Below are 22,765 nucleotides of genomic sequence, written 5' to 3'. Positions count from 1 at the left end.
CGATGAAATATTGTTTTTAAAAATAATTTGTAACCTATATGGTATAACCGGCCTTGAGCCATTTGACGAAAGCTACTTCGGTGGCATGGATTGAAAATACATCAATAATATGAAAAGATGAAGCCAAACACTGATATAAAACAAGGAATAATAAAAGGAATGAATGAGCGAATTAAAAATCACGAAGAATATGTTAAAGAAATTGATGCACTTAACAAACTACGACTATACCCTTTAAAGAAATCGATATCTAATTGTGCACAAGAAAGAAAGAAAGAATCTTGAGAGTGGTACTTGACTGAGAACAAAGAAGTAATCGGTTCGAATAATTTGACGATTTTTGATTACTTTGTACCAAGATTTGTGGTTTGAACATTTATTTTCAAACTTGATCGATTTAGTTTGCTTGATTCTCTTGATCAGTGGGAGTACTTCTTTACATGATTGTTCTGTTTGTGTATTGAGAGTTCTTCCTATTTCGTTGATACGCTTGTTGAGTGGGAGGACTTAATATGTATTTCGTTTCGATTGTGATGCTTCTGCTTGTTGTGATGAATAGCATTTGCATGCATGCATATGATTGATGTGTTGTGGACCTTTTGGTCTAAGGATGTTCGATTGGCGACGAGCCAAGTCGTTCGGCTATTTCTAGCCATAGATGTTCGATTGGTGATAAATCAAGTTGTTCGATTACCAATGAATCATGATGATGTTCAAAGGTAATCCATGAGTCGTACGATGTTCATGATATGTTCGAGGACCCACAAGGAATGATGACGATATTTATGTGATCACATATGTGTACGACATTCCTTGTACAAAATCATCTCAAGGCGATTCATGTTAGTAGGTAAACCTTTGTTTGTAGCTAACAGAAAATGATATGCCGTATGTTGAGGTGTATTTTCTGTTGTTGCTCGACATCGATATATTTGCTAACTGGATCAAGGTTTAGTAGCATTATTGTTGTATTGAGATCCCATGGTCACATCTGATAATGATGACTTTATAATTAATCTAGTCCAAGTGGGAGATTGTTAGGTTTTTCCCAAATTGCGACGAGTGTGGGTTTAATTAATTATCGGGTCGATCATTGATGGGGATCAAGAAATACAAGGGCTGACGTGGCTGCTACTATTTTATTGAGATGGGCCGGACCGGCCTGGCCCATTGCGGAAATGGGTTAGGGTTAGTGAGTATTATAAATATTACTGATGAGGGGTCCCTGCTCTGACTATGCTCTTTTCTCTTTTCTCCACAAGAAAGGGAGTTGTGGGAGAGTCTAGGAGACGGTAGAAGATCCCCATCACGGATTGCATTCATTCTCTGACAGATTGATGCTGCTTATGGAGGCATTCTTATTTGTTCTTCATCAGCATACGTGGGTGCCAGGTACACTTTGCTTTCCCTGTTTATTTTGATTCAATCGTGTTCTAGAGATCTGTATGGGGACGGATTCGGGTTTGACAAAACCCTTGCGTGTTCTAACAAAAACTGCTAGCCTCAATGGCCACCAGCATGAAGCAACAAAGTTTCGTCCAAGTCTGCCGTGATCATTTGATCCTCTCGCCCTGACAATTCACATTGCAAGATCGATGGAAAGCTTCTTAGAAGCCCTGGAGACATGTTTCAAAGCTTTGAAGTCTCTGTTCTGCTTCAGCTAAGAGCGGGGTTGGTCTCGTGGAAGAAATGTGATGGGAAGAGGGAGGTGGGGGTAAATCTGTCAAAAAAGTTATTTAATTGAGAGTCTACTGTTTTGGTTAGTTTCGTAAACCTAAACCTAAAACAGTGTATTTTTGTTAACTGAAACAATGAGTGAATAGTTTTGTAAAAGTAAATTTGATTTTGTTTAATCTTATAATTTTCCCGAAAAATAATCCCCTTAGGTGGTTGGACTTCTGGAGACATCACTCAATAAATTTTTGAAATAAAGATAGATGGTCCTCAGATTTGTAACCTTACCAAACACTATTCCTTTCAAACCCCAAAATATACTAATTTCTCTCAAAGACTTCTGACTCATAATTTTAGAATAGAATATAAGACTCACAAACTCATATACAACCACATTTCTTTAACCAAATTTTATAATTTTCCTGATATTTTATAATGGAGAATCATAGCAATCATCAACCTATGGGATTATTTTTTTTATATCTGCACATGGTAATAATTAGCCACCCATGTATTACCCAGCTAAGCAGGTTCAGGTCCATGATTTACTGGCAAAACATCAATAATACATGATGTAAGAGAGAATTTTAGACAAATCCTATGAATCATTTGAGGCTGCAAAAAGAATCTATGACAATCAAAATAGGGTTTTGGGTCCATATGCTTCCCTTTGTCTTCCTCTATCAATGTGTTAAATTAAAGACCAAAATTTTCCTGCCAAGTGGCAAAGAAAAAAAAAAAGAGAAGATAATTTTGGAGTAACTCTAATAGATGATTAGTTCGGAAAAAAAGTCATTTGAAATGGCATGGACATGTGCAACGGCGTTCTTTAAATGTTCCATTACGGACGGGTGATTTGATTCAGATTGAAAGAGCTAAAAGAGTTAGGGGTAAGCCTGACAAATAATAAAAGGATTAGTGAGGAAAGATATATATAGCTCAGGACTAGTAACAACTATGGCTTTGAATAGAAGTGATTGGGGGAAAAGGAATACATGTAAAAGATCACATGTAGTTGGGGATAAGGCTGAGTTGAGTTAGAAGGTGTAGCTGCAGAAGCAGTCCTCCATGAGGTAGGCTATATCGGAAAGTTCTAGAAAAAAAAAAAAAAACATGGGAGTCAGCTGAGGATGATGGCATCCCAAACACAGGAAATAGCAAAGAGATGAAATAGTTTACTTGAATAAACTGGAATCTTTGATGTCAAGCATGGGGAAAAGCTTAATTGATGAAGACTATAGGATACAAGAAAATACATGCAACATTGCAAATATTCCAAACATTCAGTCTCCCTGAACATTACTCAAATTTAACTGGCAGATATAGGATGAGTAAAGTAATTGCACAAATGGTGCAGAAAAGCATTCATATCACATTGCACAATAGCAATTAACAAGGAAAAAAATGTATACCGTTAAAAAATTTGAATTCAAAGAATGGATGTTGGATGCTAATTCCTGGGATTGGAAATCTTTACATCCAAAAAATGCTTTTACAGTGATACTTGTTTCCTCCTGAAAGGGAGGTGAAGGGGAGTAATACATACATTAACACATGTCACAACCAGTCCCTTCTTCAGTATCGTGGTAAGTTGGCAATATACCATGAAGCATTTTGGAGAAGACCTCATCCTCCAACAAATGAGGCATAAGAATCATTTGATCTACCAAATCCCATCTTCTACAGCCCACAATTTCTCTTTCCATTGATCAACACAGCTGAATTGTCACGGGTCAATACCCAAATACTTTGGTGCAAGCTGTAACAAAGGCTCCAAAGCACTTGGAGCGAACTTCCTGGCAAAAAGGAAACAGACAGTAGAGGGCTGGTTATTGTAAAGGCAGTTGCGTCCTTCAAGAATCCTCTTTAGGAAATCCTCTGTAATATCAGCCTTCCCAAAAGTAGCTGGATGAGCACCACCCCTTGACCAGTCCACCCAAGTGATGCTCCTGTTTGCTAAGAATTTTGGTGCTTGAATGGTCAGCATTGTAGGAAAATAGTGCTCATCTACGTAACATGCTGGTTTACAGAACTCCTCAAACTTCGCGTGGAAAATGGTATCTTCCACAATATGGATTGCAAGTCTTCGGTTAATCCCAAACCACTGGGACCCCTTACGCCATTGTGTGATATTAACCTCAGGTGCCATGCTCTCATTGTAACGTCCTCTACCGTGGGGCCCAGGATCATCAAATGCACCGATAAAACTATACCTGGATCTCGTTAGATAGCGGTAGACAGTACTGAAGTTGAAGAGAGGGATGCAAGACTCTGATACAAGAACAAACCATTCATTGGAGATATCGAGCAATGCATTTGCTAGAAGTCTTTTCTCACCATCACACATACTCATCTTGCCCCACTCAGACGGCTGCAAAGAAAGAAGCCACAAATTATAGTGACCCGTGTGAACACACACAACTAAAATCCATCTCAAGAAAACATACTAGTAAGAGATGCAGTAAAACATAACAATCATAGGATCTGGAACCATAGGATAATGACTTGTTTAATTCTACCTTATTTTCAAAATTCTAAAGCCTATTTCAACAGGGTGACTGTCTAACGACATTTTTTGGGTGTCTATACTGATAAATCTCGATTGAGTCTGGTTTCCTATGCTGCCTATGTAGGAAGGGCTTCCTATGCCACCCAAATATTTGCCACGTGGCAGCTCAGTTTGGGGCCCAAATTATGTGGACAGGTAGACCCAAGGTCCTCTGCTCACATATCAAATTTCAGCACAAACAGAGTTTACCGAGTGGAAAAATAGAGCTTCGAAAAAACCAGGACTATGGTAGAGTACACAGTAGTGGTGGGAGTACCAGTAAGCGTGCATGGCAATTTACAGAAGGGTATTTGATTTAGGCCCTAAAATTTGTGATGTGGCTAATGCAGACCGTGTCCTCTATGTCGAATGGTCAAAGTATCCATATCACTTGTCCATGTAGCACAATGACAGTAGGCATTGCAGGATCCTCTTCCCAAGTGGGTAGGGCAAAGTTCATTTTGCCTTTATTTTTACTTATTTATTTTTAAAGGGGGGTGGATATCAGACACATTATTCAAGAGAGAGAGAGAGGAAAAGGACTAATAAGCAGGCTAATCAATGAAAAGGAGTAATAAGCAGCAGAAAAAGCCAAAACAAGCAGGCTAATCAATGAAAGGAGTGATAAGCAGCATAAACAACCATATCAAGTTCAGTTCTAACATTTTGGTACATATCAGAGGGAAAATTAAAATAGCAGTTATAACCAATGATTGGGAAATAACTCCCAAAAAGACTTTGACCGATAGGAAGATGGAATTTCTATCCTCCCAAGGGTTAGACAGGAAGTTTGGAAAAAGCATTAATTTGTCAGTTTTCATATCTTATCATGGCCAGACACAAGGATGACCATTTCATCGTCCAAGTGATCAAGCTAGCACATTTCAATTAACTTCAAACAATAAATTGGAATGGACTAACATAGAAATCCAAAATGAAAACTGCCCTCCATGGTAAGAGAACTAAGTTTGCCGAAAGATTGCCACGCTCAGATTGAACTGTGCCCATTCGCCATGCGCATACACACACTGCTCAGATTTGAGCTAATAAATATCAGAACAAGAGACTACTGAAAATTTCAAGAAATTAATCCATCTGATCATGCCTTAGCAAGCCAGTCACCAATGATGCATCTATGCACCAACCACTTCCAACTATCCAAGTACCATCATAAGACACTGATGCTCTATGAAAAACCCTGACACTGGATAAGCAACTAAAAAAGATTCAACTCATGCCTATATTGAAATTCACTCTAATTTTCTCAGCAGCTTCCTGCTCAAAGCATTGGAAAGGTTGCATAGCCACTAAATAGCACTCACTAGGATGGGTTCCACAATAGTAACTGTATCCATCAAAGGCACACAAAAAAGCACTTGGCAAAGAAATTAGAAATGTCAACGAGAGGAAGAACTGAGGGGCAAGATTCCACCAAACCCACCAATTTTGATAGTACAGATTGAATAATCAAAGTCAGAAGAGCTTCCCCTACGAAGGGTGAAGAGGATGAAGGAAAAAGCCAATAAATCATCTATAATTCTCTTCATGTCTTGGGTCTAGTTATTCAAGTTATCTGAAACAAGCCTTTACTCAAGCAAATGTGTTTCTCCTAGCTAAGAGTATAGCTCCACTTGTCACCCTCCTAATACCCCAGTATCTAGCAACTCAGACAAGTATACTAAGAATCAAATATCTCAACAACACAACTAATGAAAATAGATTCAGAGTTTTCTTGTACAAAATAATACCTTTTTATGAATAAGGTAAGAGATTTTATATAACATTACTTGAGGCCTGAGTTAACTGACCTTTTCTTACTTCTCCCTACGCCCAAATTTTGATACATTATCAATCCCATTGCATGATCTAAAAGGGCAGTCCGAAGACCAAGCTACGTTAGAGTTAATTGAGTCAGGAGTGGCTGTTAAAAAGTTGAAAACTACAAGCACATCATGCAGCATTCTGGATTTGAACAAAAGAAGGTATCATCTATGACATCCCAAGTGATATAATTTACAAGATAAACAGATCTTAGTCAAATAAATTTACATCTCATATCATGTGCTCAAACAAGTTTGTGATTCAAGCCAGCTCCCACTCACGGAAAAAGTGAAGAATGTGATCCAAATTAAGCAGGGCTTGGTTTCCCAGCTCTGCGCATTTCAAGGGGCTTTCCTGGACTGAGCACACCAGTACTTGAACTACCCAAGGGTGAATGCCATTACATGGAAGTGTATATGACCAAAGTAGAGTCTGAAATTTTGCATATGGCCAATCAAAACCATTCCCTAGATGTCCAGCAGTCAGATTTGCCACATCATCCTTCCATGTGGCATAATCCCTAGATTGCGCAGACCAGAAAACATTTTGACATAAAAAAATATGCCATAGCCTCAAAATGAAAATTACCTATAATAATCGATCTAATTAGTTCTAATAAAGCAATGAAGGATACAGACAATTATAGACAAGAAATGAAGAAAAAAACACGACGATAGAAAACAAGTTGTTAAAGTTGAAAATTCCCATATAAAGTACCAATATCTCGTATAAGTTACTTCTATTAACAAAATCTAAGAATTAATACAAAATAGAAAACCAGGTATATGGAGACCAACCTAAACTCCTTCCGAAGCATAGGTTTTAACTATACGATATTTCAATTTTTATTGTGACATACACAATCTTGTCTGTCACAATTACAAGATGACTTACGGTCGCAAAAAGAGCTCTCTATGAGGCCAGCTACACACAACTAGCTAAGCATTTCCATGACACCAATACAACTGTCACCAGTAACACCATAACAAGTAAAGCCGTAAGCCATCAAGTCCACCTCAGTAGCAATTGCACCTTTAGCCAATAATGATTATCATCGTAACTACCTCCTAGATCAAAATTCATGACTTCTAGGTGGATAAACCTTTCTCATCATCATTGTAACAATCCATCCACCCCCCTTAATAAAGAATCTCATTTATAAGAAACTACAATGAAATTTCAATTTTCAATGATGATAGGATTTTCTTTTAATTTCAAGGTTTTCAAAATGTGATCTTGAACAATTTGACATGATAAAACGAAAATAAATGTTCAAACCAAAACTTAGAACTTGGTCTTTGAAACTGTTTTTCATGTTATTAGATCCATAAAAGTGCATAGAATCCTCCTTTTTCTTTTTAAGCTTTCCTTCAAGTGCTCAAGAGTAATTCTTTTATTTTTTTAAATGAAATTTTTTTTTATCGAATATCCCACCTGTACATGCTTTAATTGGGATGGGAAAGAATTTACCATCCGCCTCTCATCTGCCATCCCCACCCAACACCTGCATTATTGAGTTTGTCTTTTCCCGATGGGTCTGGAAGTGGGATAGTATTGTTCTCAGGGGGTATGCAGATGATCATGGATAATAAAGTTTGCACTTGACCCACAACTGCAGGGTCCCTCTCTCTCTCTCCCCTCCCTGTACCCTTTCTGTAGCTTTTTGTTTAGTCCCCTCAGTCCTTTATTCTGCAATAAAGTACCATTTTCCCCCCAAAAAAAATACAAATAAATAAACTTATAGATACACACATCAATTTACAGTGAAAAATGTGTTTCCTCTCATTTCTTACGCTTTGCATCTTTTCCTTTCTTCTTTGTTAGTGTCTAATGTACACTAAAATCCAGATGACAATCCCGTTTTCTAGGACACACATCAAACATACAGCAACCATAAATTAGCAGTTAATAACACAATTCCATTTTATAACAGTTAAACCAAAAGGCATCAAACAGTTGAGATTTAGGTAATGGATGTAAGGTAAGAAAGAAGAAGAAGAGAAGAAGAAGATGAAGAAATGGAGAGGAAGAGAATTCGGTGGAAAAGTTGTGTTAGAGAGAATGTCTCTCACACACCTATATTACTTCACTAATGAGAATAGAACAAATTACATACTCCTCCCTAGGGAGGTAAAAGGGAAAAAAGAGAATTACAACATAAGGCAACTAGTAAACTAACTAGTCCCTAAAATACCCTTACAACATATAAACTCTAACACTCCCCCTCAAGCTGGAGAATAAATATCATGCATTCCCAGCTTGCATAATAGGGTACCAAACTGGAGAGAAGAAAGCCCCTTGGTAAAGATGTCCGCCAATTGATCACCTGTCTTCACAAAAGGAGTGCAAATACAGCCGGAGTCTATTTTCTCCTTGATGAAATGCCGGTCCACTTCGATGTGCTTAGTTCTATCGTGTTGTACCGGATTGTGAGCAATGCTTATAGCTGTCTTGTTGTCACAATAGAGCCGCATAGGATCATTTGCAGCAAACCCTAACTCTTGAACTAATCGCTTCAGCCATATAAGTTCACAAACTCCATGTGCCATTGCCCTAAATTCTGCCTCTGCACTGGATCTAGCTACACAGGTTGTTTCTTGCTTCTCCATATAACCAAATTACCACCAACAAATGTGCAATAACCAGAAGTAGATCTTCTGTCTGAGATGGATCCAGCCCAATCAGCATCTATAAAGCCCTCTATCCTCAGGTGATCATGCCTGGCATACAATAGTCCATTCCCTGGGGAGGACTTCAAGTATCTAAGTATACGGTATACAGCATCCAAGTGCCCACTCTTGGGGGCATGCATAAACTGACTCACAACTCCCACTGCATAAGAAATGTCTGGGCGAGTCATAGATAGGTCGATGAATTTCCCCACTAATCTCTGGTACTTCCCTGCATCAACAAGAGGGGGACCACAATCTTCTCCTAGTTTGTGATTTTGCTCAATAGGAGAGCTTGCTGGTTTGCAGCCCAACATCCCTGTCTCTTTTAACAAGTCAAGAACAAACTTCCTTTGACATATGTTGATGCCTTTCTTGGACCGTGACACTTCAATTCCCAAAAAATACCTCAAGGGACCCAAATCTTTAATCTCAAACTATTGAGCCAAGTAGGACTTCAGTCTAGCTAACTCAACACTGTCATTACCAGTCACAATAATGTCATCAACATAGACTATAAGGGCTGTAATGGTACCATTACCACGCCGAGTAAATAAGGTATGGTCAGCTTGACTTTGAGAGTATCCATTTAATGTAGTCCTAGGTAGGAGTAATCCCACTAGGAACCAGGGTAATAGGATCTCTTAACAAGGCTGGCCGATTGGGACAGCTTAGGCTAATTAGGGCAGAATTAGGGTTATGGTTAGGGTTTCGACTTAGGGTTTTATTTGGTAATGATGTGCAGAATTTTATGAGTCTATTGGTGTAGGTTTGGATCAATTTGGATGAAGTTGGAAATCTAAGGTTTCGGGTTAGAGGCCTTATGAAAATGGACTGTTTGTGAGATCTAGGGTTTAGGGGTGGATTTTGGGAAAGGGGTTTATAGGGTATTAATGGGCAGGTCTAGGGGGTTATTTTGGTATAAAGAAGTTAGGGTTTGGGAAGGTTTTAAAATTCTGCAATTTAGGGCAGAATTGGATTTAGGGTTTTAGGGTTCTAATGGATCTATGGATTAATGGAAGGGGTGATAATAGGAGTAGATGGAGCTTAGGTTAGAGGATTAGAAGAAGAAGGTTAAATGCTGAATTAATAAACTACTTACTTGAAAGATTAAATCTTCAATGGTAGCAGCTTTGAAGAACTAGAAGAAAGACCTCCCGATCTACAAGATGCAAGGAGTCGATCGGAGTCCACCAATCCCTTCACCTTGATATTACCCACAAGGTAGCCTTGATATTACTCACAAGGTTCACTCAACAGAGCAGAGCAGCAGCTATGGCAGCAAACAAAAGCTTTTCATTAATCAAATTCGTATACAATGCTGGCCTCCCTTACAAACTTATATAGAAGACTCAAAAATAGACTTAGACACTAAAAAGGAATGGCCTAACCTTATCCCTAACCTATTAGGCAACTTAAACTGACTAGGAAACTCAAATAGACTCAAAATAGAGTCCTAATGACTTAAAACAACTTAAACTACTTAAAATAAAGAAGATTCCCTAGTAGCCAATAGGATATAAGAACCTCTTAGCCAATAGGATCACTTCACTTAAATTAGACCAATTGAACCAATTGGATGCAACCAATTTAAACCGGTTCAATTAAAAACACAAAATAAAAACTAAGTATTGGGCTAATCCCGTATGCAACCTATATACCCCTATTTCAGGCCCACTAAAGTGGCCTAATACATAGAAAACCCTTGGGAACAAAGGCCCAACATATATATATCCCAACCCTACACTTATTCCCAATGAAACAAGCCTTATTTGATGATGAATCTGCATCAACTCTCCCCAACTTGAAAAAATTCGTCCTCGAATTTTGTAGTGATGAGAGGGAATCAACATGTGATCAGCAGCTTTGACCATCCCCAAACAGAATTTCGGTGAAGCGGGAACATTGGGGATAAAGTCTTCAATGCGTGGAGCGTTCTCTTCAAAGAACCATAGTGGCATAACAAACTCTATGTGCTCGACCTCTTCAAGAACAACATCTTGGATGTCGATGATTTCTTGTGGAGTGTTGTCAATCACCACTTCATCTTCCATATCCTCAGCCTTGTCTACTTTGCCCTCTTCAGTAGTTTCTTCTACCATTGTGTGTTGGACCTCCACATCAATTTGATGGCCGAGCTTCTCAACCATGATCTCAACTACTGGTGCAGCTTGGTCTTCTTGAATTTCTTTAGCTATAGGTTCTTGAATCTCTTCAACACAAACAGCTTTAGTAGAATCTTTTGTTGGTGCATCTGCCATAGGTGAAACTTCAAACACAGTCGATGTCACTTGAGTTGACATGTTCAGCAGTCCTTGTGGCTGTACAGTCGATGTGGTCACCTTTGGTTGTAATCCTTTTAGAGTAAACAAATGGTATAGACGTTGTCGATCAGGTAGCACACACAAGTTGTTTTCCGGTTCAATCCAACCTTGTCGCTCGTTCAACCAATTGCAACCTACTGCAATAAAGCTCCTTGGAGATGGTACCGGCTTACACCAAGCACCTTCATGATATGAAGAACTCCCAAATTCAACACAGACTTTACCTGTAGGCTCGATGCAAATCTCTCCTAATTGGGACAACATATCCACCACGGATTGTGAAATAATGTTGTTATGTCTCCTCTCATCAACAACTAAGATGGCTATGCTCCCATTGGGTAGACGAACTTGGGTCTTGAAAACGAAGGGAGGTGGGTCTTTCAAGGCTTGGTTGGAGCTTCCCTCCGTCATGGCTCTGATACCAATTTAATGTAGTCCTAGGTAGGAGTAATCCCACTAGGAACCAGGGTAATAGGATCTCTTAACAAGGCTGGCCGATTGGGACAGCTTAGGCTAATTAGGGCAGAATTAGGGTTATGGTTAGGGTTTCGACTTAGGGTTTTATTTGGTAATGATGTGCAGAATTTTATGAGTCTATTGGTGTAGGTTTGGATCAATTTGGATGAAGTTGGAAATCTAAGGTTTCGGGTTAGAGGCCTTATGAAAATGGACTGTTTGTGAGATCTAGGGTTTAGGGGTGGATTTTGGGAAAGGGGTTTATAGGGTATTAATGGGCAGGTCTAGGGGGTTATTTTGGTATAAAGAAGTTAGGGTTTGGGAAGGTTTTAAAATTCTGCAATTTAGGGCAAAATTGGATTTAGGGTTTTAGGGTTCTAATGGATCTATGGATTAATGGAAGGGGTGATAATAGGAGTAGATGGAGCTTAGGTTAGAGGATTAGAAGAAGAAGGTTAAATGCTGAATTAATAAACTACTTACTTGAAAGATTAAATCTTCAATGGTAGCAGCTTTGAAGAACTAGAAGAAAGACCTCCCGATCTACAAGATGCAAGGAGTCGATCGGAGTCCACCAATCCCTTCACCTTGATATTACCCACAAGGTAACCTTGATATTACTCACAAGGTTCACTCAACAGAGCAGAGCAGCAGCTATGGCAGCAAACAAAAGCTTTTCATTAATCAAATTCGTATACAATGCTGGCCTCCCTTACAAACTTATATAGAAGACTCAAAAATAGACTTAGACACTAAAAAGGAATGGCCTAACCTTATCCCTAACTTATTAGGCAACTTAAACTGACTAGGAAACTCAAATAGACTCAAAATAGAGTCCTAATGACTTAAAACAACTTAAACTACTTAAAATAAAGAAGATTCCCTAGTAGCCAATAGGATATAAGAACCTCTTAGCCAATAGGATCACTTCACTTAAATTAGACCAATTGAACCAATTGGATGCAACCAATTTAAACCGGTTCAATTAAAAACACAAAATAAAAACTAAGTAATCCCGTATGCAACCTATATACCCCTATTTCAGGCCCACTAAAGTGGCCTAATACATAGAAAACCCTTGGGAACAAAGGCCCAACATATATATATCCCAACCCTACACTTATTCCCAATGAAACAAGCCTTATTTGATGATGAATCTGCATCACCATTCTTCAGAATAGCCTGCCTGAACCTCTCAAACCATGCTTTTGGAGATTGTTTGAGACCATATAAAGCCTTTTTGAGGAGACACACCTTGCCTTCAGCTGAAGGGAACTTGAAGCCAGGAGGAGGCTGCATGTATACTTCCTCCTCTAAGTCACCATGGAGGAACGCATTCTTCACATCCAATTGGAATAGGGGCCAATCCCTATTGGCTGCCAATGATAAGAGAACCCGAATAGAATTGTGTTTAGCTACAGGAGCAAATGTCTCCTGATAATCAATCCCATACACTTGACTATAACCTTTGGCTACCAATCTTGCTTTGTACCTCTCAACTGCACCATCAGACCTATACTTGATTGTATAAACCCACCTGCATCCGACTGGGACTCTTCCCCTGGGAAGATCTACTAATTTCCAAGTACCATTCTTCTCAAGAGCCATCATTTCCTCAGACATGGCTTGCTTCCACTTTGGGTCAGACATAGCTTCAGTGCGATTCGTGGGAATGGAATCAGAAGAAAGAGCAACAGTGAAAGCAAGACTTGTGGGAGAGAGAGCATCATAGGAAACAAACTGGAAAATAGGGTTAGTATAAGCTCTCTTTCCTTTTCTAACAGCAATCGGAAGGTCTAAATCAGAGGGAGGAGGAGGGATATCACCTGAATGAGGTCGGTGGAGCTCAGGATGAGGATCCAAAGAGGGCTCTTGGCAAGTCTTCTGTCCTGTATTATGCAAGCCTTCACCTCTTTTGTATGTAATGTGGTAATCTTTCTAATTACCAAAACCATTTTCAACAACAACAGCCCCTTCTGTTTCATTGCTAGCATCAAGTACATTTTCAACAACAACAACCCCTTCTGTTTCATTGCTAGCATCATTACCTGAATGAGTATCAGTATCAACAGCAACCCCTTCTTTGTGTTTCCCAATATCAAACAGAAACGGAGAAGTAAGCAAAGGTGGATAGAAAGGGATAGAAGCAGCCTCTTCATTTTCACTATTCTCCCCCTAAAGAGGATGATGAGAAGAAGTAAAGAAAGGAATAGATTCAAAGAAGGTAACATCTTTGGAGAGAAATGTCCTTCTGGAAGAAGGATGGTAGCACTTATACTCCTTGGTAAAGGAGGAGTTTCCAAGAAAAATACATTTGAGTGCTTTGGGATCAAGCTTGGTCCGAGCACATTTATTGACATAGACGTAGCAGACACACCCAAACACCTTAGGAGGAAGAGAGAAAGCAGAAGTCTGAGGAGACAACAAGTCTATAGGGGATTTGGAGCCAAGAAGTTTAGAGGGCATGCGATTGATTAAAAAGGCAGCAGTAAGAAGGGCTGCAGACCAAAAAGTCTTAGGAACATGCATGCCAAACAGGAGACTCCTAGTGATTTCCAATAGATGGCGATTTTTCCTTTCTGCCACCCCATTCTGTTGAAGGGTGTCAACACAAGCAACTTGATGGATAATGCCATGATCAATAAAAAAATGTTGAAGCCCCCCATACATATACTTCCCCCCTTTATCAGAACGAACAATTTGAATGCGAGTATGAAACTGGGTACAAATGAGCTGATAAAAATTTTTAAAAGCATCATAAACATCACTTTTTTGTTTCATCAAGTAGGTCCAAGTGGACCTGGAATAGTCGTCAACAAAGGAAACAAAATAACGATAGCCAGACAGAGAAGTAGTGGGAGATGGTCCCCAAACATCAGAGTGCACAATATGGAAAGGAACATCAGATCTATGACCATGATAAGGATAAGGAGAACAACAATGTTTGGCAAATAAACAGGGTTCACACTTAAATACATGGGAAGAAGGAATGGAAGAAAACAGGTGGGGTAATTTTGCCCTCATAATACCAAAAGAAGGGTGACCCAAACGCTGATGCCACAACATAACAGAGTCAACATTACTATTGTCATTACGCCCACATACATATAACTGAGCAGTCGTAAGACATGATGGACCTGTATCAAGAAGGTAGAGCCCCTTTTCCTCACGGCCTCTGCCAATTACCCTCTTTGTCACCAAATCCTGAAAAACACAATGAGATGGAAAGAAAGTAACAGAGCAATTCAAGGATTTGGTTAGATGGCTCACAGATAGGAGATTAGTATGAAATAGAGGAACATGTAGAACAGAGTCAAGAGAGAGAGATGAAGTAACACGGACACTACCTTTACCAGAAATGGAAGAATAGGAACCATCAGCAACTCTAACCTTTTCCTGACCATAATAGGTTGAGTAAGAGTCATAACACTGAGATATACCGGTCATATGGTCAGTGGCTCCAGAGTCAATGACACACATAGAGGTAGTAGAAGAGCCAAATGTATAGGCCTGTAAAGTGGAAGCTGGCAATACACGAGTGTCTGTCTGTAGTCCATATGGAGGTCGCATAGGTGTATCCTCAGTCAACAAGGTGTATGCTCTGGCTCCCCCTCTTCTACTGCCGGGTATACCAGGGAGATAACCATGAAGTGTCCAACATCTCTCTCGCGTATGTCCAAACTTCCCACAGTGGTCACAACGGAACCTATCTCTGTCATTTTCTTGGGTTGGACCCTGGCCTCTTCCACCAAGAGCTGACATAATGTAGGAATGAACAAAGAAAAGGAAATGATACTCAAATCCAATGGGGAGTATTTTCTCAACCCAAAAAAAAATTTTCCAACACTGGTAATTGCAGTCCAGGTAGCAAACCAAGCTAATACTTCAACAATATCCAATTCCACCATATGCTTCAAAGTGTAATGGCATCATACAACAACACGAGAGACTCAAACAACACACCTCACCAACACCAAGCAGCTGAAAGTATCACATACCATCTAGGTTGGTAGCCCCCTTCTTCACCAATAGCACCTTCTATCCATTATAAAACAACCCATAATCTTGAAACAATATAACTCAGCAAATAAAACCCATCAAATAGGTTCAATACAGTAATATATCACAAAACAGTCATTATTTCAACAACTGGCAGCATTATAGAGCATCACAGTTTGGAGTAGCAGAAAAAGAGGACTAGATATCACCAGCTGAGCCTATATAGGCTTGAAAGTAGACTCCAAGGCGACTCCACAGGACCTGATTTCATCTCCAACTGACCTTGGATGAAGGAGAAACAAGAAAAACTTCCCAGAACAGGCGGAGTTACTATAGCAGCAGCATAAAAAGTGAGTTGCAGACCTTGGGCTTTCCTGCTTTGCAACCAATGTTTTGGGGGCTTGAAAGGGGACCCTAGGGCGACTCCAATGGGCCAGGTCCAAGCTTCAACAAAGCCAAGATGAGGGAGAACAAGGGCTGTTTCAGAAAAAGGAACAGTAATTTCTCGGGTTACTATTCACAGAACAGTATTCTGGGTTGTCTTGTCTTTCATTGATTTGGGCTTCAAACAGCCAAGTCTTTACATGAAGACCTATCTTAGTGCTTCCATAGGCTTCATCAAGAGATATGGCATGATTTCTTCAAAGTTTTCACATATCAGCCTCTTCCTTGGAACCCCTTTGTAAATTGTAACCTAGGGTTCCAAAGAGAGGAAAAGGAGGAAGAGAGCTTGTAGGACGACTCTCAAACCAGAAACGGAGGTTGCTCTGATACCAAGTTGAGATTTAGGTAATGGATGTAAGGTACGAAAGAAGAAGAAGAAAGAAGAAGAAAGAAGAAGAAGAAGAGAAGAAGAAGATGAAGAAATGGAGAGGAAGAGAATTCGGTGGAAAAGTTGTGTGTTAGAGAGAATGTCTCTCACACACCTATATTACTTAACTAATGAGAATAGAACAAATTACATACTCCTCCCTAGGGAGATAAAAGGGAAAAAAGAGAATTACAACATAAGGCAACTAATAAACTAACTAGTCCCTAAAATACGCTTACAACATATAAACTCTAACACAAACAAATGAATTAATTTAGGAATATAATAATATGGCAGTAATTTAATGGCCATACTTAGATGTCATTCCTTGATCCACTTAATATTGAAAAGCACATGATTGACAACATAGACAGTGTAAAAGTTCACTTTTAAATTTTGGAAATAATTCCAAGATGGTTGTTCACAGTGCTTCTTTTTTCCTATTTATGAAGACGATCTGGTTTAAGCATCACCTAGAAGATGAGAGAAAAGACTAATTTTCCCTCTCTTCCCATAATGTCCATTCATTTTATATATTTAGTATGCATGTGATCTGAGCCATTCATTCTATATGAACTCCTATATTCTCATCACAACTAATCAGTGCTAATCATGCTACTTTTCTATCTAATTCCAAGATCACTTCCTCTTCCACCTTGTAATTAGCAACTATGCAATATGTCATCCCAACCAAAAGAGGTTTAGATTCTTCGTACTCCATTTAACAGCTTTATTTCTGATCCAGATCAAACTTCTCTTTCCATCTTAAAAAAAAATTAATCAAAAAAAAGAATCCAAAATCGATGAATAGAAGATGCATGAAACCATTAACCCAACCCAGAAACACCTAACCCACCAAATCTGGTGATGTAGATCAAACTACGAAGAAGAAAATAAGGACCAGCAGTCGTTCAGCTGGCGCATCAAACCAGCCCAACAGGCCAGACCTTGGTCCACTTTTGTGGGCAGACCTTGTATCAAGTATGACCTCAAATAGAGCTGATTGGAGAGCAATGATACATGAAGCTGACCCCATTTAGTTGGGTTAAGGCTGAGTTGTTGTTGTTGGTCTTTGCGTGGAGATATTCTAAGAGGTCATGGTGTTGATTGCGTGGGGTATTTCTAGAAGATTTGAGCTGTCAAGAGTGCCTTGAGAAGATATTATTTGGTTACTATTTTAGTTATTCAAAGATATTAATAAGATTTTAGTCACTACATCTTAAATAGATTTCAGTTTCTATTTTGTAATTACTTCCAACAGCCAAGGGGGAGTATCTAATTTTGTAATCAAGGCACTTGTTATTAATAAAGGGAGGGGCTGTTACAGCTCCCCACGATTTGAGTTGATAATGAATTCTGATTCATACCAAAGAGCTTGTGTGATGCAATTGACTATGCAGTAAAGCTTCCTGGTGAGATGCTAAGGTGACTGATGTGATGTTGATTGAGGCTTGAGTGGGAGACTCGGGCTAGGCTATCAAGTCCATCAGAAGCTGACCCTTGGAAGTGCATCCTGTACCTTGCGGGTCACTGTTCTGGTGCTTTCCCTGCAGCAGTCTTCAAGTCCAAGAAATCCCAGATCCATCCATCAGATTCAGGCCACCTTTTGACAGTGTCACACATTCCATAATGTCTTCCTTTGATGGTAGTTTCAGCTTCATCCAATAGTTGAATATTGCTATATGTTGTGAGTTGCTATTTTGAGTTCTAGTTTCTAATTTGAGAATTCTGTTGTAACTCAACATCCAGCCATCAGTTATGGCTGTAATTAAGAGGGGTTATTCTGTTCCTAATTCCCCACCCTCGAATGGAAGACCATCCCCATCCATGCTGTTTACTTACTGATTCTGTAACCTGTTATATCCAGGTTAATAGACTGTTTTCTTGTCAGCTGATGGATCAGACCTTGTCTTATTGTTGCTTCTTCTGTGGTGGACATCGCCCAAACCACTGTTAAGCCTTGTTGAGGGCTTTAAGAGCTAAAGCAACTTGCTGGTTCACCTACTGTTGGGTCTCTCTGTTATTTTATATTGCTGGAACTGTTTATATATTGTACTGATATTTATATAGAGTGATCCTGCTGTGGGGCTGGTTCCAAGTTGTATATCGGGAATCGATTCAACACCATTTTTGTATCAAAGCCACTCATGGCCAACTTTGAATTAAGCCTCTCTGACATGGCCGACACCCAACAGGTTCATGATTATGTTCTTAGGGAGTTGATTAAACTGGATAAACGAATGGCTTGACTGGATAATCAAATGGCTCGAATGCAGCAATGTTTGGGCAGCCCAGAATCATTTATAACACTGATCGGGCCATATTTATGCATAAAAGTGTTATTTAATTTATGTTTTTAATTGGATGTTCATAGTTAAATTGAATTCAGTTGGTTATTTTCTATGATTGCAGGATTCTAATAGAGAAGATTGTGTGAAGGGCAAAAGTGGATTTTCCAAGAGAAGAAGGAGGGATCCAGAAACTAAATCGACTTCTAATCAATCCTAAAAAATCTCTATGTTTCCTAATCTGAGGGGTTTTCTAGTCCATCACGATTTCCTGGAGAGTGCTCTCCTACAGAGCTGGATTTGGCGATTTTCCAAGAGGAGAGTATTGGGCAGTTTCTAGAAGAAGGGCAGCAAATCACGTTTTAAAGGGGGAGCCACATGCCACCCACGGCTCTCTATCTCTTCTCTCAAATCACCCACTATCTCCCCTCTGTCCTAAAATCTCTCACGGTTCTCTCTAAAAAGCTCTCTCTTCAGTCTATTCCTTTCTCATGTTTTTACCTTGGAACAAGCAAAGAGAGCCCAGGTGCAGAGCAGCCTTGCCATTACCATTTCAGCAGCCTCATCTTCACCGCACAGCAGCCGCATCACGAACCAGCAGCTTCATCCATCGTTTCAGCCGCTCCATCCAGCATTCACCGCCACCTCATTGTGTTCGTTGTGCTTCATGGGAGATTGTCTTCACTACTTCGTCATGTTGAATAGCACCTTGAGTGGCTAAGTTTTCTATTGTCTTTAGGAGTAGATGAAACATTGATTCTATTTAATTGATTTCCGGTTTGGTACACTTGATTGCTTGATGTTAAGACTTCTATTTTGTTGAATGGAATTTTATTGTTAAATCCAGTTTAGGAAATTTGTCTCTGTGATTCAAATTTTCTATTCAAGTAATGGTTTTTATTGTGATTGTGACTGTTTCGATGATAGTCCATAACTGACCAAACTAAGCGTGCTAAGCGAAAGCAAAAGACGATAGTGATCGGCAAGATAGATTATAACTAGGATAAATTGTGATTATTTTTCTGTGGTGTCATTAGGCTTGTAGCTGTAATGAATCGTAATTGGTCGCTAGAGATTAATTATTAAGTCAATATGGATTCGAAACCTGAATACAATTCTTCCCCATAGATTTTACGGAAAATTATGTCCCCCTCCCCAGTACTTTGCCCTAATTACACGTTCCTCCCCTTGGTTTTCCCTCCTTACATTTGACTCCTTATGGCTGACGGTGTTAGGGTGCTGGTAGTTAATGGTTTGAAAAGACAATATTACCCTTTACTAACAAATTAAAACTGCATTTCCAATTCTACCCTTTTCATTATCTCTAAAATCGATTAGGGCTTCCAAGCTTCTCCAGTGACAGCCACCTCCAAGCTTCTTCGGCCACAGCAACCTTCAAGCATCTCCGGCGACAGTCACCTCCATTGCCTGAGTTTTGGGAGGGTCAAGGGTAATATTGCTTTCCTGTACGGGAAATAAAATCACAGACTTTGCCTCCATCAACCATGGAGGATATACATCAAACAAAATTAAAACAGACCTTATGAATTATGAAACTCCAATGGAGCTGGTTTGGGCAATATTCTATGCACACACATAGAGGCTCCAATACTCCATATTCTTGTCTCCTTAATTGGCTCAATCTTTGTAAAAAGTATATTTCCCTTGAATAAATTTCTCTACAATTCCTGACTTCCTGTACACCAATGAACAACTGAACCTATCAACCTTAAAACTGATTCATTTAAAAGGAACCCAAAAGAACGAGACAGAAAAGCCCAAAAGAGGAAGAAGAAGAGGAGGAATTAAGAACTGTAGAAGAAGAAGAAGATGCATCATGCCAGAACTCAGGAGGTTAGGAGCGTGAGGTATCCTTTGATTTTCTCTACTATAATTTTAGCATCTGTGTATCCATCGCAGTTCACCAGTGCAGTGATCGTTAGCGTCAACATCTGGTCCTTAACAACGACACTAGCAGCCAACACCGCTGCTTTTTGCTCTTCAAACACCCTGAAGATTCGAATTGGAACTGAGTTTAAACCCTAGAATTTGACAAAATTTCAAGCTCTGGTTGAATATTATTAATCTTGAAGTAAATTGGATTTTCTGAAAGTGAAAAGGGTTTGCTCATTTTTTGCAAGTCTTGCAAGGTTTGATTTGTGTCTTAATTGGAACAGAGTTTAAACCCAAAAAAGAATTTGACATTGTGTCTTTATTTTTTAGAGTTTCAATTTACTACGATTTACGACCGATTACGATGATTCAGAGCCGATTTAGAAATGCTGGTGAGTTTTCCTGCCATAGTAGCTGGTGAATTTTCCATCCAAGTAGTGATATTCAGCCATCAATTGATTATGGTCCGTGATCCTCAATAGCAATTCCAATTCCTCTACTACTTCCCTGTTGCATTGCCTCTTTCTCTCTCTAAAGTTCCTAGTTTTTAGTTTTCTCTGTAATCTACTAATCTTCTCTATCCTCGCTTCTCAAAAAAACGGATTTCTGATATGTAGGGCCTCCAGGGTTTCCAAAATATCAATCATTTCATGGAAGTTGCAGAAAGGTGTTGCAGGAGGAGAAGAAGAAAAAGAAAAAAAGATGGGAAGGGTAAAAGGGTCTATTTACATGGACCAAACTCAGTCAATGGTAAGGGTATCGTCGCCGGAGATTTCACAGCTCAGAGGTTGAAGATGAAGTTTGGAAATGGAAGATAGGGCAAGTCATTCTCCCTTTCCCTTGTTATTTTGGCTTTTTATCAAAAGGGTAAATGGGTCATCCCACAATGGCCAAGGGTTAGTTTGGGTATTATAAAAAATCTTACTACACCACGTCAGCACATAATAGACAAATGCTAACGGCAGGGGAGGAATTAGTAATTTTTTGAAAACTATAGGGGAATCAAATGTAAGGTGGGAAAACCAAGGGGAGGAACATGTAATTAGGGCAAAGTACAGGGGGGGGGGACGTAATTGTCCCTAGATTTTATCCCTTCATTATATTCCAATTATTTGCTTTCTTTTAATTTAATTTTTGAACTCCAAATAGCATTGCATCTTAGCCTTCTAGTTCCCTGTGGATACGATCCCTTCTTACCACTATCCTAGTAGTAGCAATAAGGTTAATTAATATTTATTTTTGATTCAATAACGACTCGATCAAACACCTCATTGGGAAGAGAAGGAACCTCCTTTTGAAGCAAAAGCACCTGAAGTCGAGGTCAATGTTGAAAAAATTCCAGCAACTTGTATCACCAAGGAAGAAACAGTCCTTGATGTTCCTACTGTAGAGGCTTCCATTGAAGAACTTGAAGCAAACAACGTTTTGACAGTAGACGATGAGGTTGTGGTTGAGGAACTTGGCACTACAATTAAAGAGGTGGTTAAAGAAACAGCTAAGGAAGACTCTACAGATGCACCATTCACAACCATGGTACAAGATCTCGGTTTCGTGGTTTCTAGAATCGAGACACAAGGCGATAAGGAAGTAGTACATTATCTCGACCGAGATCTCAATTCAAGTTTCGATCTCGACTTGACTCGGTCGAACCAGACCAAACCTTGGTTATAAAAGAACATCTTCGGTCGAAATCTCAACCTTACCACGCTGTCTCGCCTCTCACTCTACTGTGAAGAAAAAACACCTCCAAGTGAGGGTTTTGGTGATTTTTTTTGGCAAATGGTAGGACTTGTTACACACTTACAGTTGTATTTGTTTAATCTATGTCTCTTTCCAATTTTCTAACAATTATTAACAAACCGTCAAACCATCACCATGTATGATTATGAATATGACGCCTAATGCTTAAATTGTTTATGGTTTGATGTTTTTTTAATTCCTAATGCTTAATTAAGTTGTTTTACACATCTACTTTAATTATCTGTTCTCCTAGTTCTAAATATTGTGTGGAATAGCCTAGGGTAGAACTCACCTACGCTGTAGACTACCAACCTAGGGTCCGAAGTCAAAGTACCGTCTTGGGTTTGAATTTGTAAAAAACTAATGTTTCCATTGTGTTTAGAAGGCTTAAAATAGGGTGTGTTGAAGTATGGTTCACGTGACACTGTTCACGTGAACAGTGTTTTGACTTTTGTGTTTTATAATTAGGATTATAAACTCCTAGTTCTATTAGGATTTGTTCTATTTCTATTTTCTGTTTTATATTTGTGGATCCTATTGTA

At 39.2% G+C, this 22,765-nt stretch overlaps 1 long non-coding RNA gene across 1 annotated transcript; it reads right to left on the bottom strand.

Moving 5' to 3' along the window:
* Window positions 1–1,530: 1,530 nt before the first annotated feature.
* On the bottom strand, window positions 1,531–22,216 carry LOC122657103. The gene is made up of 4 exons (XR_006332212.1): window positions 22,207–22,216; window positions 17,029–17,038; window positions 7,146–7,149; window positions 1,531–1,660 (listed from the first exon to the last, which is right to left on the bottom strand). It is a non-coding gene; the product is annotated as an uncharacterized LOC122657103 (long non-coding RNA).
* Window positions 22,217–22,765: the final 549 nt, after the last annotated feature.

Source organism: Telopea speciosissima, chromosome 3, assembly GCF_018873765.1.
Source record: "Telopea speciosissima isolate NSW1024214 ecotype Mountain lineage chromosome 3, Tspe_v1, whole genome shotgun sequence".
In the NCBI taxonomy this organism is placed as follows: domain Eukaryota; kingdom Viridiplantae; phylum Streptophyta; class Magnoliopsida; order Proteales; family Proteaceae; genus Telopea; species Telopea speciosissima.
The sequence above is the reverse complement of the archived record's forward strand: the minus strand, read 5'-3'. Positions and strand labels throughout refer to the sequence as shown.